Here is an 18,746-nt window from a genome sequence, read left to right as displayed (position 1 = left end):
GCCCCAGACCACTCCTTTTCTTTTCCTCTGAAGCCTTCTATAAAAAGGGAAGCAAGCATCTTTCATTGTGCGGTAACAATACTGCCAGTGTCCCATTCTAAGGTCTACTCTAAAAACAACAACAAAAACAAACAAAAAACAACAAAAACAAACAAAGCCACCCCCTGCCCCAACACTGTGCCTATTAAAAATTAAAACTACCACAAGCAAAGAAAGCAGAGTCGTCCCTCTCGTGAAAAGAACACCATTCTTTATTAGCTTTAATATGAATTTTCCCATTTTTGGTCTTCTCAAGTATTTTCATTACTTGAATTTGAACTTTACATTTTCATACAGGAATATACTGTTGATTACATTAATTTTAAAGACACAAGCGGTTTTTCTATAACAGTTCAGGATTTCAGGAAAGAATCAACATACAATGTATAAACTGGCAAAAAGAAACATAAGCACTAAAATAACATCAAAAGGGATCTCTATTCACATTCTTACAAGAATGAGAAAAGCCAAGTAAACCACCCAGAATGTGCTAGTAAATAGTCAACATAAGAGCACACAGCACAATGAAGTATATTAAATTTTAACCTTTACAAAACTGAAGGAACTGGGACTTCTAAGTTCTTTTTGGTATAAAGTATCAGTATTTTTCTTAAAATTTTTTTAGTTGTTGATGGGCCTTTATTTATTCATTTATTTATATGTGGTGCTGAATACTGAACCCAGTGCCTCACACATTCCAGGCAAGCACTCTACCACTGAACCACAACCTTAGCCCCAAGTATCAATATTTTTTTAAGTATCAATATTTTAATAGTTGATTATGTTTTCAACAATACCACCAAGTAAAAATGTATATCCCAGAACAGTGTATGTCCTACTAATGGTTTATCTGTTGATAAAATTTACAAGAATTTTTATTTTGTTATATACCTGCTATTTATTAAGGAGAGATTAGCCTTGATAATACTTAGCAGCAAAGGAATGACACTCTTTCTATAAACCTATGATCCAAGTTTAAACCACTGTAAAGAAAACAAACAGGAAATTATCAGGCTGTTTCTGACAGATTATGCAATCTCTGCAATTCAAGTAGCACCACCTTCTAGTGAGGCCATGAAGATATTTCATAAACAAATATATCCCTACACAGATGAATGAACTGATCAAATACACTTCATTTGAACATTAAAGAATGTTCACTGAAAATAATCATCTGAAACTTAATAAATAAAAGTTCAAGTGCCCCCTCCCCTAAAACAAACAAACAAACAAAAACTAATCACCTCTTAACCCAGTATTTATTATACTTTCTCAAAAGTGCACCAAGGCAGAATATGCAAAAGAGATGGCTTTATCATTAAGTGGAATCAAGATCACCAACAGTCCTAGTTTAAGTTCTGAAATTCTCATATTCTTCAATTCTGGGCAAACCACTTGGCCATTCAAACTAAGATAAGTCTTGATTAGAATTTGCTTCCTCTAGCACAGCAAAGGAAACAATTAAGAATGTGAAGAGAGAACCTACTGAATGGGAGAAAACCTTTGCTAGATACTCTGATGGAATAGATAAAGAATATTTCTAGGATACATAAAGAACTCAAAATATTTAACAGCAAAAAAATTAAGAAAAGGTAGTGAAATGTAAAAATTCTAACAAAAGCATAATCTGACTGGATCACAGTGCACAAAGGAATAAGTAAAGAAAAATAGCATTAGAATCTACAGTAAAGATTTTGGGTACTGATGGGGCTTTGAATCATTTATTAAGCAACAATACTGGATAATTTGATGAGAAACATACCAACATTGAGAAAACTAAAGGTACTTAAAACTTTTTTTAGTTGCATATGGACACATACCTTTATTTTATTTATTTATGTGGTGCTTAGGATCAAACCCAGTGCACCACGCACGTGAGGCAAGTGTTCCATACACTTGAGCCACAATCCCAGCCTCTACAGGTACTTTTTAAAAAAAATATTTAGTTGTCAATGGACGACTAAATGAATTAGTTAACTTATATGTGGTGCTGAGATTTGAACCCAGTGCATCACACAGGCTAGGCAAGGGCTCACCACTGAGCTACAATCCCAGTCCCTAAGGGTACCTGCAAATGAAGAAAAAGCGTTCTTACAGTAGAAGACTGAATAATACATCCAGGAATGTTAAATTAAGCATTTTGTTAAAATCACTAATATTCAGATTACTTTTAAAATGCATGAGTTGTTTTGCAACAAAAATCTATATTAAGATGGCGAAAACCAAAATTAAGAGGTTAGAAACAATGTGACATGGAAGAAACAAATATAGGAAAGTTAAAGACAATTGATAATTTCAACATTATTCAACAATGCTTTATGAATATTAAGTGCCTACTATGTGAAGCTAGTAGAGACATGCTCCCTATTTTTATAACAGGATGTTAATTCTGATACCACAGCATTGGATACTCAAAGCATACTGAAGATACTTTTAGTTATATCATTATCACAGAACATGGTACTTAGGGTATTGGCCTAAGATCATCTATGTATTGGTAGATGTATGGGGAAGGTCTAATTTTTTTCCTTAAAATACAAAGTAACAAACTTCAATTAATGCTTAAATACCTCATGGCCTAGCATCTTTGTGTATGTTCACTGCTACATAATCTAATACTTAATGCAGTTCCTGGAATATAAAAGATATTTGTTGAATGAATCAAAATCAATTTCTTATCCTAGAGCAGGAGCTGGCAAACTATATCCCTCAGGCCAAATCCCACTTGCAGCCTTATCTTTCTTTACTTTGGCAGTGTGGGTATCAAGTCCAGGGTCTCAAGGCATGCTAGGCACTCTATACCATACTACACCTATTCCAGTCCCTGCTGCCTGTTTTTTTGTAAATCAAGTTTTACTGGAACACAGCCATGATCATATGTTTTGTATTGTCTATGATTGCCTTTAGGATATAATGGCAGAGCTGACTGACTCTTAAGAGACTGTATGGTCAACAAAGCCTAAAATATGTGGTTTAGGAGGCTGAGGCAAGAGGATTGCAGGTTCTAAGCCACCCTCAGCAATTTAGTGAGACTTTGTAAGCAACCTAGTGAGACCCTGTTTAAAAAAAAAAAAGCCTAAAATATTACCTGGCTCTTCACAGAAAGTTTGTTAACATGTGTCCTACATGCTAAAGCGTGGAGAGAGACAATAAATCTTGCCCATTAATTTAGTGGCAGCAAATGAATTTTTGGTTCAAACAACAACACAAAATATGAATGGCTTCCTGTAGTGAGTGCACTGTTGAGTGATTTTTGAGACAAACTCAAGACCAAAAGAAAGAGACTCAAAGGGAATACGTACTGTTCTTAATTATCAATGTCTACTGGGGTTTAAGTGAAGAAACAGGGCTGTAACTCTGAAAAGTACTTGAAATCTGCAAAGAAAGATCAGGGTCTATCTAAAGAGACTATTTTATTCATTTTGCTTACAAATAGATTTTCCCAATTTAGTACAGAAGAGTTTTTTGTTGTTTCTCAGATCTCGTCATTCTTCCATAATTTAAATAAGCCAACCAGAATGTCTTAAATTTTCTTAACACACAGAAAAAAAAGAAAGACATACCATCTTGAAAAGAATGACCTTTACGAGGAGGAAAGCTACCTTTAAAGATGCTCAATACTGTTTCCTAAACAGGTTGCAGAATTAGATAACCACATATCAACCACAGATATTCCCATTAGTTAGTGAAAGTGTATGCTTTCATATATTTCAAGGAAATACTGAATACAGCTTATGATATGTTGGGACAGAAGGATAAGAAATCATAAGCTAGACATTTTAGAACTAGTAGATAAATTAGACTTTAAAGGTAAGGATTCCAGTAGCAAGCACACTCATTTTCATGAATGGGAAAAAAACCCACCACAAATATTTCTTGCTATTGTAATATATCCACCTCCCTCAAGGATGGGTGAACTTCCTTAGCATAATTAAGCATAATTTTACAGACTCTTTCAATGTAAGATTTAATTCATAAATAAAGAGAATGTCTTACATAAGAGGAACAAATGGCTACAAAAATATTTTATTTACTGTTAACCTCATCACTAGGATTAAATGACATGCTTAATATGACTACCTCCACACACATTAAGAAGGCATAGAATGTTCTGATTTTTTAAATTGTAGATTCATAATCTGCATGATTAAATTGCACATTCTGAATGAAATTTCAAGACCAGGATATTCCTAATTGAAAATTTCCTAGCAAACCTGCCAAAAGTTTGGAGGAGAAAAATGGACCAATCAACAAAAGAGTGACAGCACAAGTACTTCCCATAATTTTCTCTAATGATTTTAATATCTCAGTCTAAGTAGCAGTTTATGTTTACTGCCCACACTGGCTTGTGCAGCTAATTGTTCTGAAGTTGTTTTTAATTAAACAGTCCTTCCTTTTATTATTTACATTCTTTATTCAAAGATGTGTTTAATATCAAGTAAAATAAAGACCACCTAGAAAAATAAAAGGTATGCCACATTACACTGAAAGTTATAAATAGTGTTTACCTTTGACTTTCACACACAAATAATACATACTTGCATAATAACTAGGGTCAAAAAGGGTAGCTTTCCTACATGTCTGTCTTGACAATTCTTTTGAAAGATAAAAATTAGTATCAGGGGCTGGGGAGATAGCTTAGTCGGTAGAGTGCTTGCCTTGCAAGCACAGGGCCCTGGGTTCGATCCCCAGCACTGAAAAAAAAAAAAAAAAAAATCATACACGTGTTTCCATTTTTGAACATTAGTATATGCACACCAAATTAATGGATAAAAGCAAATGAAAACCAAAGTTTGGGGGTTAATTAGGCTGCTAGAATAAGAAGAGCATATAGGGGAAAACAAAGTGTACAGACACTTCCTGTTATCAATTTTAAGTTCCCAAGGAGCCTCTTCAGCCATTTACTTCTTGTCACTAGTACACCAAGTGATTTCATCAATGATTTTCATTATAGAGACTGTTGTTAGTCCTAATGTTCCTAGCCTCATACTGTATCCTGTTTTATAATTAAATACATTATGTAATTCTTAGAAACCTTACCAACTGGGAGATGAACTACAGAAGACTTTATGTGCCATGTTCAAGAAGAATTCCTTGGCAGACTGTTTCTAATTTAATAGCTTACAAGTAATATTTTCAGGCCCTGAATGTTTTTCATAAAACACATAATAATGAATAAAATAGCCTGTACAAATGATTTCAGAACTGTTTCCCATAGAAATCCTGAAGTTCCAAATCTTTGAAAACAAAAAGTCTTATATCTAATTTGGTGGCAAAACATAACCTGATATAAACAGTAAAATTTCACCTGAGCACTGATATGTGTCATACTTTTTATTCAACCCATTTAGTCTATTCATGTTTCACACTAATGTTTCAATGCTTTTACGAAAATTCCCAAAGAAATCTTACTCTAAAATCCTGAGTTCTAAAATACTTGGGAAGAAAGGTTCTAGATAAAGGACTAAAGACCTAGAATCTGCTAAAGCAAAGTACTTTCTTGAATATACTTCGATTTCTTTATTGCTGCCCACTACGGTTTGCTGTTAATCTAAGATTTATATACTACTTTAATATCATGCACAGATCTCATGTCATTTTTACTTTCTTTTCTGACTTCTAGAGTTATCATTTCTTCCTTTGACTCTATAAACACTCATCTATATCATAAAATATCATCTGGGTATTCTGAACTATTTACATTTCATATTGATTAACTTTCTATGTTAACTTAACCCTAACAGTAACCAAGAACAATTAGCTCTTGACATGGCAACCAGATGAATGACCCAGTCCTCAAGAGACAGATGTTCTAAATAAAAAATGAGGAATTATAGTCAGGTAGGTATAATACCTTAAAAACTAGTTTAGAAGTAGCCTATGAAGGAAATTTATAAGGACAAATTGTTGTATACCTTATCCATTTTTTTCAGTTAAGTTTTTGAGCACCTGCCAATTACTGGGCTATATGAAATATGGTAAAGTCAACATGGTGTTTCCCTTTTCTCAATAGTCTTAAGAGGGAAAGCAAGGTAATCAACTGCATAAAAATAATTACTCCTAAGAACTATGAAGGCAATGAAGAGAGTTGCTCTTTTACATAAGGTGATCTGGAAAAACTATAATGATACCTGAGCTAAGATCTATAGCTGACACTGAGGCAGAACTGCAGACAGCTGGGGAAAGATCTGCGTAGAAAGGAGCAAACACCAAAACTGAAAGGTAGTAAAGGGCTTGTTGGACCAAGATCAGAAAGTAGTGTGGGGTCTCAGGATGTAGCTCAGTGACTGTTTACTTTCTGAGTATGTTCAAGACCCTGGGTTTAATCCTAGATACTCCCAGACCACAAGTACAGTGTCTTGGTAGAACAATGGAAAGGAGATAAAATTATGAAGTAAGCCAGAAATGGATTATACACGACTCTGTAGGCCAAGATAAGAGACTGGTTTTAGTTTTAAGCCACTGAGGGGAAAACTGGGATTAGAGGGTATCGCACGATCTGACTTACATTTTTAAAAGATCAGTTCGTCTTCTGGAAAAAGGCAAACATGGGGGAAGACAAGAATGGAAACATCAGAAAGCCACAGGAAGAGATGACTAGCATAAACAAAGGTGGTATCACCAAAATACAGGACCTGGCAGTTCAAAAAGGCCTTAATAGTCATTTAGTCAAACTTTCTCTACATAGAGGTAAGTTCCTAAGCAGGCATTAACTTGTTGGGAGGTTTCAAGTAGTGTGTGAAAAAGTGTGCATATACTCCCATGGATACTGAAATTTAAGCACCCATGTCAAATGTTATCACCACTAAACCAAGGTTAGTAACTACTTAAAATGAGTACATAATTTCTCAGACTTATCCCCATGCCTAAATCAGTTAAAACTTATAAGGACAATGAAATAAGCATCTAATTTGGGCACCTGAATATTTAGAGAAAAAGTGCATAAAGGTCTGTTGGGGAGCAGAAATAGTAAAAGTATTTACAACTCAAAATGCTTAGTAACAACACTTTTAAAGACTGAATGAATAGAAATAAAGGAAGTTCTGCTTATTCAAACAAGAACCTCTTAATCACCATCCTCACCTTTCTGTTCCATTTCCTGTCCTCCCACGTGTTCACTACTTATAATCACCATCATCACTTTCATCTAAACAGAAAAGTTATGAGTGCTATTGTATTAACCCCTCCTGCTTTTTTTTGGTACTAGGGACTGAATCCAGGGATGCATTACCACTCAAGTTCTTTAAATTTTTAAATTTGAGACAGAGCCTCACCTAGTGCTGAGTCTGGCCTCAAATTTGAGATCTTCCTGTCTCAGCCTTCTGAGTTACTAGAATTACAGGTATGTTACCATGCCAGGTGCTCTTCTGTCTTTAAAAGCTTGCACAGTCTAACTTCTCTTTGTTTAATGATGAGATTCAGATGACTGACTTACAAAAGAAAAAAAAGAAAGCACAAGTATAAAAAAGCTAAAACAGAAGACATTTAATTTTTTTTTTTTGGGGGGGCTAGTAACTAAAATAATAGCCAGTGGCAATCTTGTGACTAATTTGGATGCACAGGATGTAAAATATGACCTCAGTATGTTCCCTAATTCAAAATTGCTAAAACGGCTGAGTAATTATTTAATATAGGGAGCACTAAAACTTCCCTCTCTCTTAGTCATGGAATCAGTTCATGTGGGAAGAAGTTCTATAATGCCTGAAACTACGCTGAAATTAGTATTTCATACCTATGCTTTCTCTAAGGCACTCCACTCCCTTTCTCTTCCTCATGTCAGCCCTGTTCTTTCAAACTTTGGTTTCAAACTCAATACTCCCTTTCTTCATGAAACACACCCATTTGATCTCTAGGGAAAATAGTAACTGGCAATAAATTTCCAAGAAACTGAGCACAGTATAAGCTGTGCTTCATTCTTATTCCTTTCATAATCTGAAACTGAATACTTGACTCAAACACAGATAAGCATCAAATGTCCTTTACAATGTCCCATGAGGTTTATAAAAATAGTTGCTTAACAGGGATTGTTAAGACTTTTAAGGGTTGGGGAGATAGCTCAGTTGGTAGAGTGCTTGCCTTGCAAGCACAAGGCCCTGGGTTCAATCCCCAGCACCGCAAAAAAAAAAAAAAAAAAAAAAAGACACCATTCCCTCAAAAAGGAAAAATATGATCGTTCTGGAGGTGTTTTTGAGACATATGTTCTTAAGACAGACACACCAAATCTCAGGTCAAAGAGACATTATTAAAACCTCAAAATAAGCGGCTCCTGTAATCCCAGCTACTTGGAAGGATGAGGTGGGAGGATCCCTTAAACAGGAGTTCGAAGCAAGCCTGTCAACATAGAAAGACCCTGTTTCCAAACAAACAAAACTTAAATCTATGACTGTGACCAAAGGTTGAATGGACTGCTCAGAAATTAAATCTAAAATAACTATATATTGAGGGATTCCAAGATAAAGCACATGAAATTATTGTTTCACGTTTACCTTTGACTCCCATTCCTTACCTGCACCCCAGCCCACACTAACAACAAAAACACAATAAATCGAAGACACCCACAATAAATCAAAGGTAACATTAAATAGAGAGCAAGGCACACAAAAATAACATAAAATGAAAAAATGTCAGATAAACAGGAATATTTATAACCTTTTCAGATAAATGTGGACATGCTTCTTTGATATGACACCAAAACTTGGTAATTGTTTGCAATATGAAACTGGAAACCTCCCTAATCAACTTCATGCTTGTTTGTTTTTCTTGTGGTATTAGGAAATGAACCCAGGGGTGCTTTACTACTGAGCTACAGTCCCAGGTCTTTTGATTTTGAGACAAGGTCTCATTAAGTTGCTGAGGCTGACCTTAAACTCTCATTCTCCTTTCCTTAGCCTCTGGAATTGCTGCGAATTAAAATATTGTATCATCGTGCCCAGCCTTCCTGTTTTTTGTAACATTAAAACCCATTGGTCTAGCTAGTACTTTGCAAGAATTTATCTGTGCATGATTTTGTAATATCATGCATGGGTCTTTTGGAACATATTGGCTCATAATTATGCACATCTTCAAGTAATGATTATTCATTATACATTATTTTAAAAAGTTATAAATATCACTAATATCATCAGAATAATATTTTTAAGTATTGGGAAGCTATCAAAAGCCCAGCGGTTGATAAGCTTTCCAAAATTCTAATTTTTGCTTAAAAGCTAGAAGTTTATCATCAGTCATAAATACTGTTTCTATTTTCCTTAAAGCAGCAGGCTCACTGTTTTCAAGAAAATGTCAGCCTAATACCCAATTCTCAGTAACCAGTTTGTCTGGTATTCTTCCAAGTAAAAATGGTGTTTCATAAAGAAGTGGTTGGTTCAACTTCCAAGACTTCACCCTTGACTCTTCTACCCAAAGACAACCACTGTATTTCTGTATGCAACTAAAATGTTTTAAGCATACTTCCTGTTTTTCACAGTGTATTAAAAAGATATGTATAATGGTAGAGATTAAATTTAAAAACTTTTTTTTTACTTCTTCATGCATGTTTAGGTGAAAGTGACCCCATTTTTAAATTGTGAAAGCAAAGTAGTGAAGAAGACAATAACTACTATAGTAAATACAGTAAGGTACTCTAATCTCATTATTTCTCAAGTGCCAGAAATCTTACCCACTACTATTTCTGCACATAGGTACAAATGTCAATATAGTGGAAAGGGAAAAGAGCATTTTAGTATTACTATAAAAACAGTTTTGTACTTGTAGACTCCCTGAAAATGTCTATGGAATCTCTAGGATTCCTTGGATCATACTCTGAAAATTTCTAGGCCAGACATTTCATTTTTAAAGTTGTTCAAAAATCACAGTTATTCTTAGTTCTAATTCATATGTTAGTGAGAATCTTAAGCATTTCTACCAGGGAAGAAAAACTAAAGAACAAGAACTAATACTATATTAGTACATTTTTTTAGAAGTATATGAAACATTTATAAATTCTCCATTTAATCCTCAACAACTCCAAGACATGTTATCATTCCTACTGAGGGAGCAGAGAGGTAGAAAAGCTTTAGGGTAGATGTTTTGCCTAAAAATCTCTTAGTGGTGGAATGAGAGGTGATACTAACTTGAAAACTTGGTCAGTCTTGTCAATACAAATTCTGTGTAATATCTCAAGTTTGATAATTTCAAACAGTTTAAAAAAATATATGTATTATATACCTCATTCTTATCCCTCATCCCCCCCCCACAGTATAGAATTTAAGACTCCACAGGGGTTCCTGAGTTTTGCTACTGTTAACTGAGAAGTTTATCCATAACTTAAAAATCTTAAAAGCTGCAGCTACAAGTTAGCATAATAGGATTCCACATGTGCTGTTAACTTTTAATACAAGGTAATGAACAGTTAGATGCATGCATTATCATCTGAACCTAAAAACTATTAAATCAACATAGTTTGTGAGAAGGATAAATTTTACAAGACACATTAATTTTATTTTGCCTAATATTTTTCATTTCCTATCCAGAAGGTTTCCCCCAAAACTGTTATTAAATGGACCAAACAGGGTAGTGGATATAGCTCAGTGGTACACTTGACTAGCATTTGTGAGGTTCTGGGTTAGATTTTCAGCACCACAAAAACTCTCCAATGGAGGACAAAACATTGTTTCCATGTATTTTTTCCTTTCCTCAAGACAAAGAGGAGGAAACAATATATTGGAGAGGTAATTCACCAATGGGATAATCAGTTTCCTGTGTATTTTCAAAATAAAATTACTAAAATTTTAAGTAAAGGAGAAAAAAAAATTTTAAGGATATATTTCCTGAAATAAATTTCAGAGCAACTAATTAAAAACTACTGAAGCTCTGTGATGCTTGTAATGGATGCTGTATTCCTTTAGCACCTTTATTCAATTATCTATACAACAGTTAAAAACATTCAATATCCCACCACTGGAAAAGATCACCTAGCAAGTTATCTAATGATACCCTAATTCAGATTAAAAGGTCTGAGTATGTAAAGTAGCATAAAAACAAAAATAAAAAGTATCGAACAGTATAAGAGTAAGCTTAGGAACCAGTTTAATGTACAATTCAGAACATTAGATTATTACTTCCTAAAGGTTAGAGAGGCTAATATTCTTAATTTTAAAGTAAACATGTTTCCAGTATATATAAACATGTTTCCAGTACAATCCATTTTAAGGAATTATATTCCAGAATTTTGTCCTCTATAACGCCTTGTAATACCAGTGACTCAGGAGGTTGAAGCAGGAGGACTGCAAGCCAGCTTCAGCAACTTGGTGAGATCTTGTCTCAAAATAAAAAAAGGGCTGGAGATGTGGCTTAGGGAATAAGCACCCTGGATTCAATCTCTGGTACCAAATACAAAAAAACCTTGGTACCTCTCCTCTAAATTTCCACTTCTTTCTCTTGTAAGTTTTAAGGCTATTGAGAAAGCTTTTTAAATTTTTGATCTTTAATGACATGAAGGAAAATAAGTTTTCTAAATTACTACCAAAATAATCAGTTGTTGTGTAAACTTAATTTGACCAACATTAGGAATAAACAGTAGTGTTATTATAGAAAATAAATGATTTGTTGTTGTTGTTGGTGGTGGTAAATTCTTTAAAAAGTGATTTTAAAAGGCAGAATAAAACTCCCTGACAGTTTTTTTGCTTAAAATAGAAACTGCTGCTGTGGCCCACGCCCGTAACCCTAGTAGCGCAGGAGGTTGAGACAGGAGGATCAGAGGATCACAAATTCAAGGCCAGCCTCAGCAACTCAGCAAGATGCTCAGCAACTTAGTGAGACCCTATCTCAAATAAAAAAGGGGAAGACAGGGTTGGCGACAGAGCTCAGTGGTAAAGTGCCCCTGGGTAAAAGTCCCAGTAACAAAAATAAATAAATAAGTATATAAAGAAAGAAAGAGAGAGAGAGAGAGAGAGAGAGAAAGAACACTATGGTTAAAGGAACTGGTCTTAGAATTCAAAGCTCAATTGGGTTTCAAGTATAACAGATTAGGCTATTCTTACTACAAATGGATAAATTCATTCTATTCTAAAGCTACTGCTTTCACTCTGTTTATGAGATTTGCAAATAACTAGTAGAGTAAAAGACTTTAATCCTCAAATGATACTTAGTATCTTCCAATGCCATTGCAAAATACCTATGAACTCTGGAAAACATTAGTTTTCAGCACAAGACAAAACAAACATTAGTTTTCCACACCCTCACCCTGCTTTTTGTACTGGGAATTGAACCCAAGTATGCTTTAACACTGAAGCACATCCCCGGTTCTTTTTATTTTGAGAAAGGGTCTCACTAAGTTGCTGCAAATCAGTAAGATCAGGAGAGAATATTGACTATCTCCTTTATATGCAATAATAAAATCACCTATAAAATCACTATGCTTTTTTGGGTTGTGGGGGAATGATACCCTGGTAAAATCAAATTCTCTCTGTATCAGATCCAATTTCAAGATTAATATCACCCACCACCTGGCGAGAAAAATATTTATCAAGTGCTTAAACAAAAGGCAAAGAAACTTCCGTATGAGCTTTTGGTCCATATCTTAGATTTTACATTTAAAACACACATAGTTACTATGCTAACAATCTCTGCATAAGCAGTTTTTCAATTCCAAATACAAAGATACACTTGAAAGATTATATTCACAGAACAATTTAAAAAATTTTTTTAGTTGTAGATGCACACAATACCTTTATTTTATTTATTTTTATGTGGTGCTAAGGATTGAACCCAGTGCCTCACACATGCTAGGCAAGCATTCTACTACTGAGTTATAACCCCAGCCCTCAATTCTGTTTTAAAAGCAAGCTCTTTTATTATTCTGCATGTTTTACTTTTTACCAGTTTGTTCTGGCACAGTTCTAATATTATCAGAATCACCTGGATCAATGATGGTATGCCTACTTTAGTATTTTCTGCATGCTGTGCCCAAGTCAATATTATTGCCACTGCAGTGATGGACATCAGTTTGGGCAAGCATAGCACATTCAGATTTCCGAAAAGCTGGGAGGTTGTTGGGGAAATGATCAATTTCACTTTGCCTTGTCTGATCCATCTTCAGAATCTGCTTGTACTCCAGCACATACTTTTTTCTTTTCATAACAAGTTGGAGCCTACAGCTGATCTATTTCAGAGACTTTTTCTTCTTTATAGCCACGATTTGGGTGGACAGTCCCCCAACCCAAAGCAGCTGCCAAGATGGCTGGTAAGTAAAAAAGGCAGATCAACTTTCTGACAATTTTACCTTGCTGGACCCTCAGTATGTACATGGGGACTCATTATCCCTTTATAGTTAAAGAGAAAATATTTGAACTCTATTGTAAAGGGTTGAGGGTAAAAAGACAATTTGTAAAGTAAGAGATTCCAAAAGCAATGTGGAGTCATTTCTTTTTGAAGGATTACACTGTTCTCCTCAAATATCCTGTCTGAATGTTCATTAATCCCTAAATTTTAATACCATACATTACTGTGGGTCTAGGCATTGCATTTAATGAAGAATACAATGGATAAATCAAGTCCCTCCCCTCATGGTGTTTTCATTTAACTGGTATTGAGAATCTATGTGCAAGGCATCATGCCAGTGATTTAGAACATAATATATATATATATATATATCTTGTATATAATTTTGTAGAATGAATACTATATGATGGTAACAGAAGACAGGACATGTTTCATAGAAAAAGATGCTGGGTGTGGTAGCACATGTCTGTAATCCCAGCAACTTGGGAGGCTGAGACAGGATCGCAAGTTCCAAAACAGTCTCAACAACTTAATGAGACCCTATCTCAAAAGAGAGAGAGGAGGAAAAAAAAAAAAAAAAAAAAAAGGGAAAAAAAAAAAGGGTTAGGTGGCAGGTGATGTGGCTCAGTGGTTGAGTGTCTCTGGGTTTAATCCTTGGTACCAAAAAATAAAAAATAAAATAACGCAAAAGAGATGACTTTCATAGGGTTGGGTGGGGTGGGAGAATGTGAAAAGACAACAACCATTTTCATGCCCCATATCACATTTAAAATTAAGTCAGTTTAGTAGTGAATTCTTCAGCTCTATTTGATATCTGACATATTAAAACCAAACAGGTTATATTATTGCAATAATTTACTTTGGGGTTTACTCAGATAAGGCTGCTTCACAATTTATTGGGAATGTCATACAAAAAAGTGCAAGAGAATACAACTGTAGTGCAGACTGAAAGCATGGAAGGGCTCAAATAAGACTATTACTCAGGTTTCTGTGTCTTTAAACAAAATTATTTAACCTCTGAGTATTCTCCTAAAACCTGCAGATAAAACGCTTCAAGTTATTATTCCACACCATTTGACTATGTTACTCACTTTTTTGGGTATGATGGGGTTTATATAATCTGTTAAGATATAATTTACTATTAAAATGCCATTTTTTCTTCCTTCAGATTGTCTATTATGGACAGACTACTGTTCTAAGCACACTTACTAACTGGTTATCTTATCTATTCTAGGCCTCAGTTTCCTCCTCCATAAAATGACAGGGCGGGACTGGATGATCTAAATAGTCCCTTCCGGCTCTTAAAAAGTCCCATGACTCCATAATGACTCAATAAATACTATTTCAAGAGTCAGCTTTTAAGAGTGATAAGAGTTTGAAGTTAAATGAAAGTTTCTCTTTTCCATAAGTTATTTCTTGCTAAGATAAGCTCTTTTTGAGCTAGTCCATACAACATTTTAATTACAAAAAAGAGGTCTGCAAGAGATATCTATATATTATAGATACATATACAATTAGCAAACAAAAATTCAACTAGACTGATTAAACCTTAAAATATTAAAGTCACAATATTTGCTTTATTGTGAACTTTCTACTCTGTAAAAATGATATTTTCCTTTACTGTAATAGATAAGTGCTTCTATTCATGCCAATCAGGAGTTTCAAGAGTAAAATGTTTTTCCGGACTATTAATGAGGAGTGGGAGAGGGACAAGTGAGGGGAAGCAAACCATCTGCTCAAACTTGCAAAGATGATCTTTTCTCCAAAGACATCTTTTTTTTTAAGAAAAAAACCCCAAGGGCCCGGTTCATACCGGAGTAGTTTCAAATAAAATTCATGGCGCCGGTAAGTCAGTTTTAACATAGACATATCGAGATGGTAAAAAAGAGAAGAGGACAAACTTCCTGGATTGTCTCCGCAAGAGAAAGAGATTTCCTCTTGCTGACGAAGGGAAAGGCCCCTTTAACAATTTTTCTCTGCACGGTGGTTGCTGCCAGACTAGGTGGGGCTCCCTCCGCTGCCTTCCTCCTGCCACTTCCCGCAACAAATGGAGCAAGCAGCCCCGTTTCAGACAAACTTTTTCCCTGTCAGGCTCTAGCCCGCAGGGCGCCGGGGAGTGGTTTCCCCCGAACGCTCCTCGCCCTGGCTCGGGGCTGGGGGAAGGTGGGTCTACGCAAAGGACAACTTTCTGGTTTCCGTTCTAACTTCCACCCACACCCGGGAGGGAACCGGGGCGGCAGTAAGGGGGCTCCGGGGCGGGGAGTAAGTCTTCGGGGAAGCCGGCGGGGGAGGCGGGCAGCGGGAGAGGCCGCGACGGCCGCGGGCAGGAGGGAGCGGGCGGGGGGGGGTCCTCAGGCTCTCACTTCCTCCGCCATATTTCAGACATTTGACCCCTTCCGCAAAGCGCGCCGTTCCCCTGCGGCGGCGGCGGCGGCGGTTCCTCCTCGTTCGCCCGGAAGGCAGCGCGCTGGCGGACCGAGCGCCGGGCCCTCGCGCCACCTGCCGCGCGCTGAAGGGACGCCCTCGCTGCCGCGGAGCCCCCGACCACCCCGCCCGGCCCGCGCCGCACCCCACCCGCTCCCCTCAGCCGGCGCCGGGTCCCCGCCCCGCGCGGCCGCCACGGCCGCTCCCCTCAGCGGCCACGCACGCACTCTGCGAACCTCTCACGCTGTCACCGGGCTCCCGTAGCCAGCGTCGCCTCGCGCTCCCTCCGGGTCGCTGTTCTGGGCGCCACGGCGGTCCTGTGGCTGCCGCCGCCGCTCCGGCTGGTTTACACGCCTGACTCTGGGCGAGGTTTGGCGGTGTCGCCTTGACGTCAGTCGTTCAGCCTCGCTCTCGCTTCCGCCTGCGGGCGGGGCGCGCGGGTGCGCGGCCCGGGAAGGGGCGGGACCCAGGGGGCGGGACCATGGAGCAGAGGGGCGGGGCCTTCGCGCGGCGGTTCTCGCCCTCGGCTTGGAGTCGGCTTGGAGCCGGCCTTTCGCCTCCGGGGAGAGCAGGCCCGGCACAGGCGGTCCCTTAGCGCCATGCTCTTTCCCAGCGTCCCTTCAACCTCGCACCTGCCGGAGGGCTGGTGGGTGGAATCGCGTGTCATCTTGCCTCTAGCGCACTCTGCCAGACCCCAGCGGATAACAGGGAAGTGCAGGGCTTAGAAACCCTCCCAAAGGTGCCTTTTTTATACAAACTATAATTCAGCCTTCAAACCGCTGGTGTTCGCTTAGTTCTTTGTGCTGAGGACAGTAGCTTGAGAGGTGATTGAGGGTGTACAATTTCTACGCCTAGAGCTCCCTTGAAGGTGCCCAGGCTAGGACACAATCTTTTCTTTCTTGAAATGGCCTTTCTCCTGAATTGATAAATATTTCATTCACTAGTGACTTAACTGCCAAAGGCAGTTTACAAATCTATGATCCCCAAACTTGTGCCCTGTGCCAAAATCAACAGTATTTATAGTGTGCATGTGGAAGTGGTTTGGGACACTTCAGTGACTTTACGGATTTCCCATAGTAGGTCCATGATGTGACTTCAGGACACTAGAAAACACTTTCTGTTCCACAAATGCCTCTTTCCAAAAAGCACAGGAACTTACCAGGGGAAGTTGGCCATATTTAGAGAAGAGATGAAGTACAGCTACCTTTAGCATGAGAAACTTAACTTGAGTTTGTTTGTTTTTTTTTTTTTAAAGGCTTTGATGGACCAAAAGCTTCTGAGAGTAAAGTGCAGGGGAAAGTTGGGGTTGAAGGTCATTGAAAATTAACTTTTGCTTAATTATTGGTTTGCCTGGGCCCTGTACAAATTATTTTTGAAATAAATTTTTGCAAACTAATAAATTTGGAAGATAAATAAAAAGTGTGATAAATTTCACTCTTTTAAGAACATACAGAAATTGAAAATTAAGCTAACTTAAGTTAAATGAGTAGATAAAAATGAGTTATAGTTTGGAGTATGTGTTTTCCAGGTGTTTTGCAAATTAAGTTGGTTAAATGTTCCCTATTTCAATAATTTTTATATTTCTTAGAAAAGAAATTGGAAGCTAGAATTTTTAAAGTTTTAGAGAATGGGTGAAAGTTTAATTAAAAATAGATTTATGGTTTCTTATTAGGAAGGGAATTGTTGCACTTGTATTAAACTATTATCACTCCGCAGAAAATGCCAGAATCTGCATCTTGTAACACAAAACTCACTTTTTTTTTTTTTTTCTCCTTTTGGTGTCAGGGATTGAATCCAGGGGTACTTAACCACTGAGCCACATCCCCAGTCCTTTTTATTTTTTGAGACAAGGCCTCAATTGCTTAGGGCCTTACCAAGTTACTGAAGCTGGGTTTGAACTCATGATTCTCCTGCCTCAGTCTCCTGAGTTGCTGGGATTATAGGCATGCACCACCACACCCTGCCTGAACTTGCTTTTGAATTTGAGTCCCTCATTTCTATTTCCTTTCCATCTCAGGATGTCCTGTTGGTAACTTGAACTGATCACAGGTACAAATTGAACTCATTTTTTGTTTTGTTTTGTTTGTTTTGTTTTTTGGTGCTGGGGATCCAGAGCCTTGTACGTGCTAGGCAAGTATTCCACCGCTGAACTACACCCCCGCCCTTTTTTTTAGTTTTATTTTGAGATAGTATCTCACTACGTTGCCCAGATTGACCTCAAACTTGGGATCTTCCTGTCTCAGCCTCCTGAGTATTGGAGAGTAAAGGCTTCAGTCATCATGTGCAGTTGACCTCATCATCTTTGTCACCAAACCAGTTTCAGCTCCTTTTCCTTTGTTAATTTTATTGCTGCCTTTTAAATTATACGGTCTTCAAGCCTAACACTTTTTTCTGCCTCCTCTGAAATAATTTGTCTATTGGTACCTCTATCAGTATTAGGCAAGGTCTTTCACTGAGTTTCTCTTTCCCTTTCATATAAGATCATACTTGTTTAGGTTGGCACAACTTAACTCTGGGACCTTTGCACACTGGTGATTTCCAGTCTGTTTCTGAAGTGATTCATTTTACACATTGTTGCTGATGAATTATCTTAAAACATATTCAGAAAGTCACAGCCTTCTTTGAAAAACCTTCAATTACTCTCCTCCTCTACCAAAATAAAGTGTGTCTTTCTTTTCCCTTTCACTTAAAATTGGCTTCTAGTCAGAGTGAACTTTTCCTCTTGTCCAAATAAATATCTTCCCCACCTCTCAGTTGAGCATAGGTTATTCCCTACATCTGGAATGCCCCTTCCCACTCCATCACATTCTGCAAATACCTTGCTTAAGGTCATCTCTTTTCTTTAAGAATGAGCATTTTTGTTTTTTTTATATCCAACCTAAATGGTCTCTTCTCTTTCAGATCCCCATGAAACTTCACTGCTCTTTTCTGTTGTCACTTGTGTTAGACTCTCCTACCAGAACTGGGATTTGCAAACATTTTGTGTCAAGGGCCAGATAGTAAATATCTTAGGCTTTGTGGGA

At 37.4% G+C, this 18,746-nt stretch overlaps 1 protein-coding gene across 6 annotated transcripts in view; it reads right to left on the bottom strand.

Moving 5' to 3' along the window:
* The window catches only part of RAP1B (RAP1B, member of RAS oncogene family), a 41,838-nt gene extending 25,700 nt beyond the window's left edge, over positions 1-16,138 (bottom strand). For 4 of the 6 annotated variants that reach the window (XM_079142814.1, XM_079142818.1, XM_079142817.1 and 1 more), the window contains exon 1: positions 15,960-16,138. The gene's annotated coding sequence lies outside the window, so the exon portion shown is untranslated. Of the gene's footprint in view, positions 1-930; positions 7,222-15,950 lie in introns of those variants that run through there. The other 2 variants (XM_079142813.1, XM_079142815.1) reach the window with 2 other exon arrangements.
* Between the last annotated feature and the right edge of the window lie 2,608 nt (positions 16,139-18,746).

This window comes from Sciurus vulgaris (assembly GCF_902686455.1).
Source record: "Sciurus vulgaris genome assembly, chromosome: 5".
NCBI lineage: Eukaryota > Metazoa > Chordata > Mammalia > Rodentia > Sciuridae > Sciurus > Sciurus vulgaris.
The sequence above is the reverse complement of the archived record's forward strand: the minus strand, read 5'-3'. Positions and strand labels throughout refer to the sequence as shown.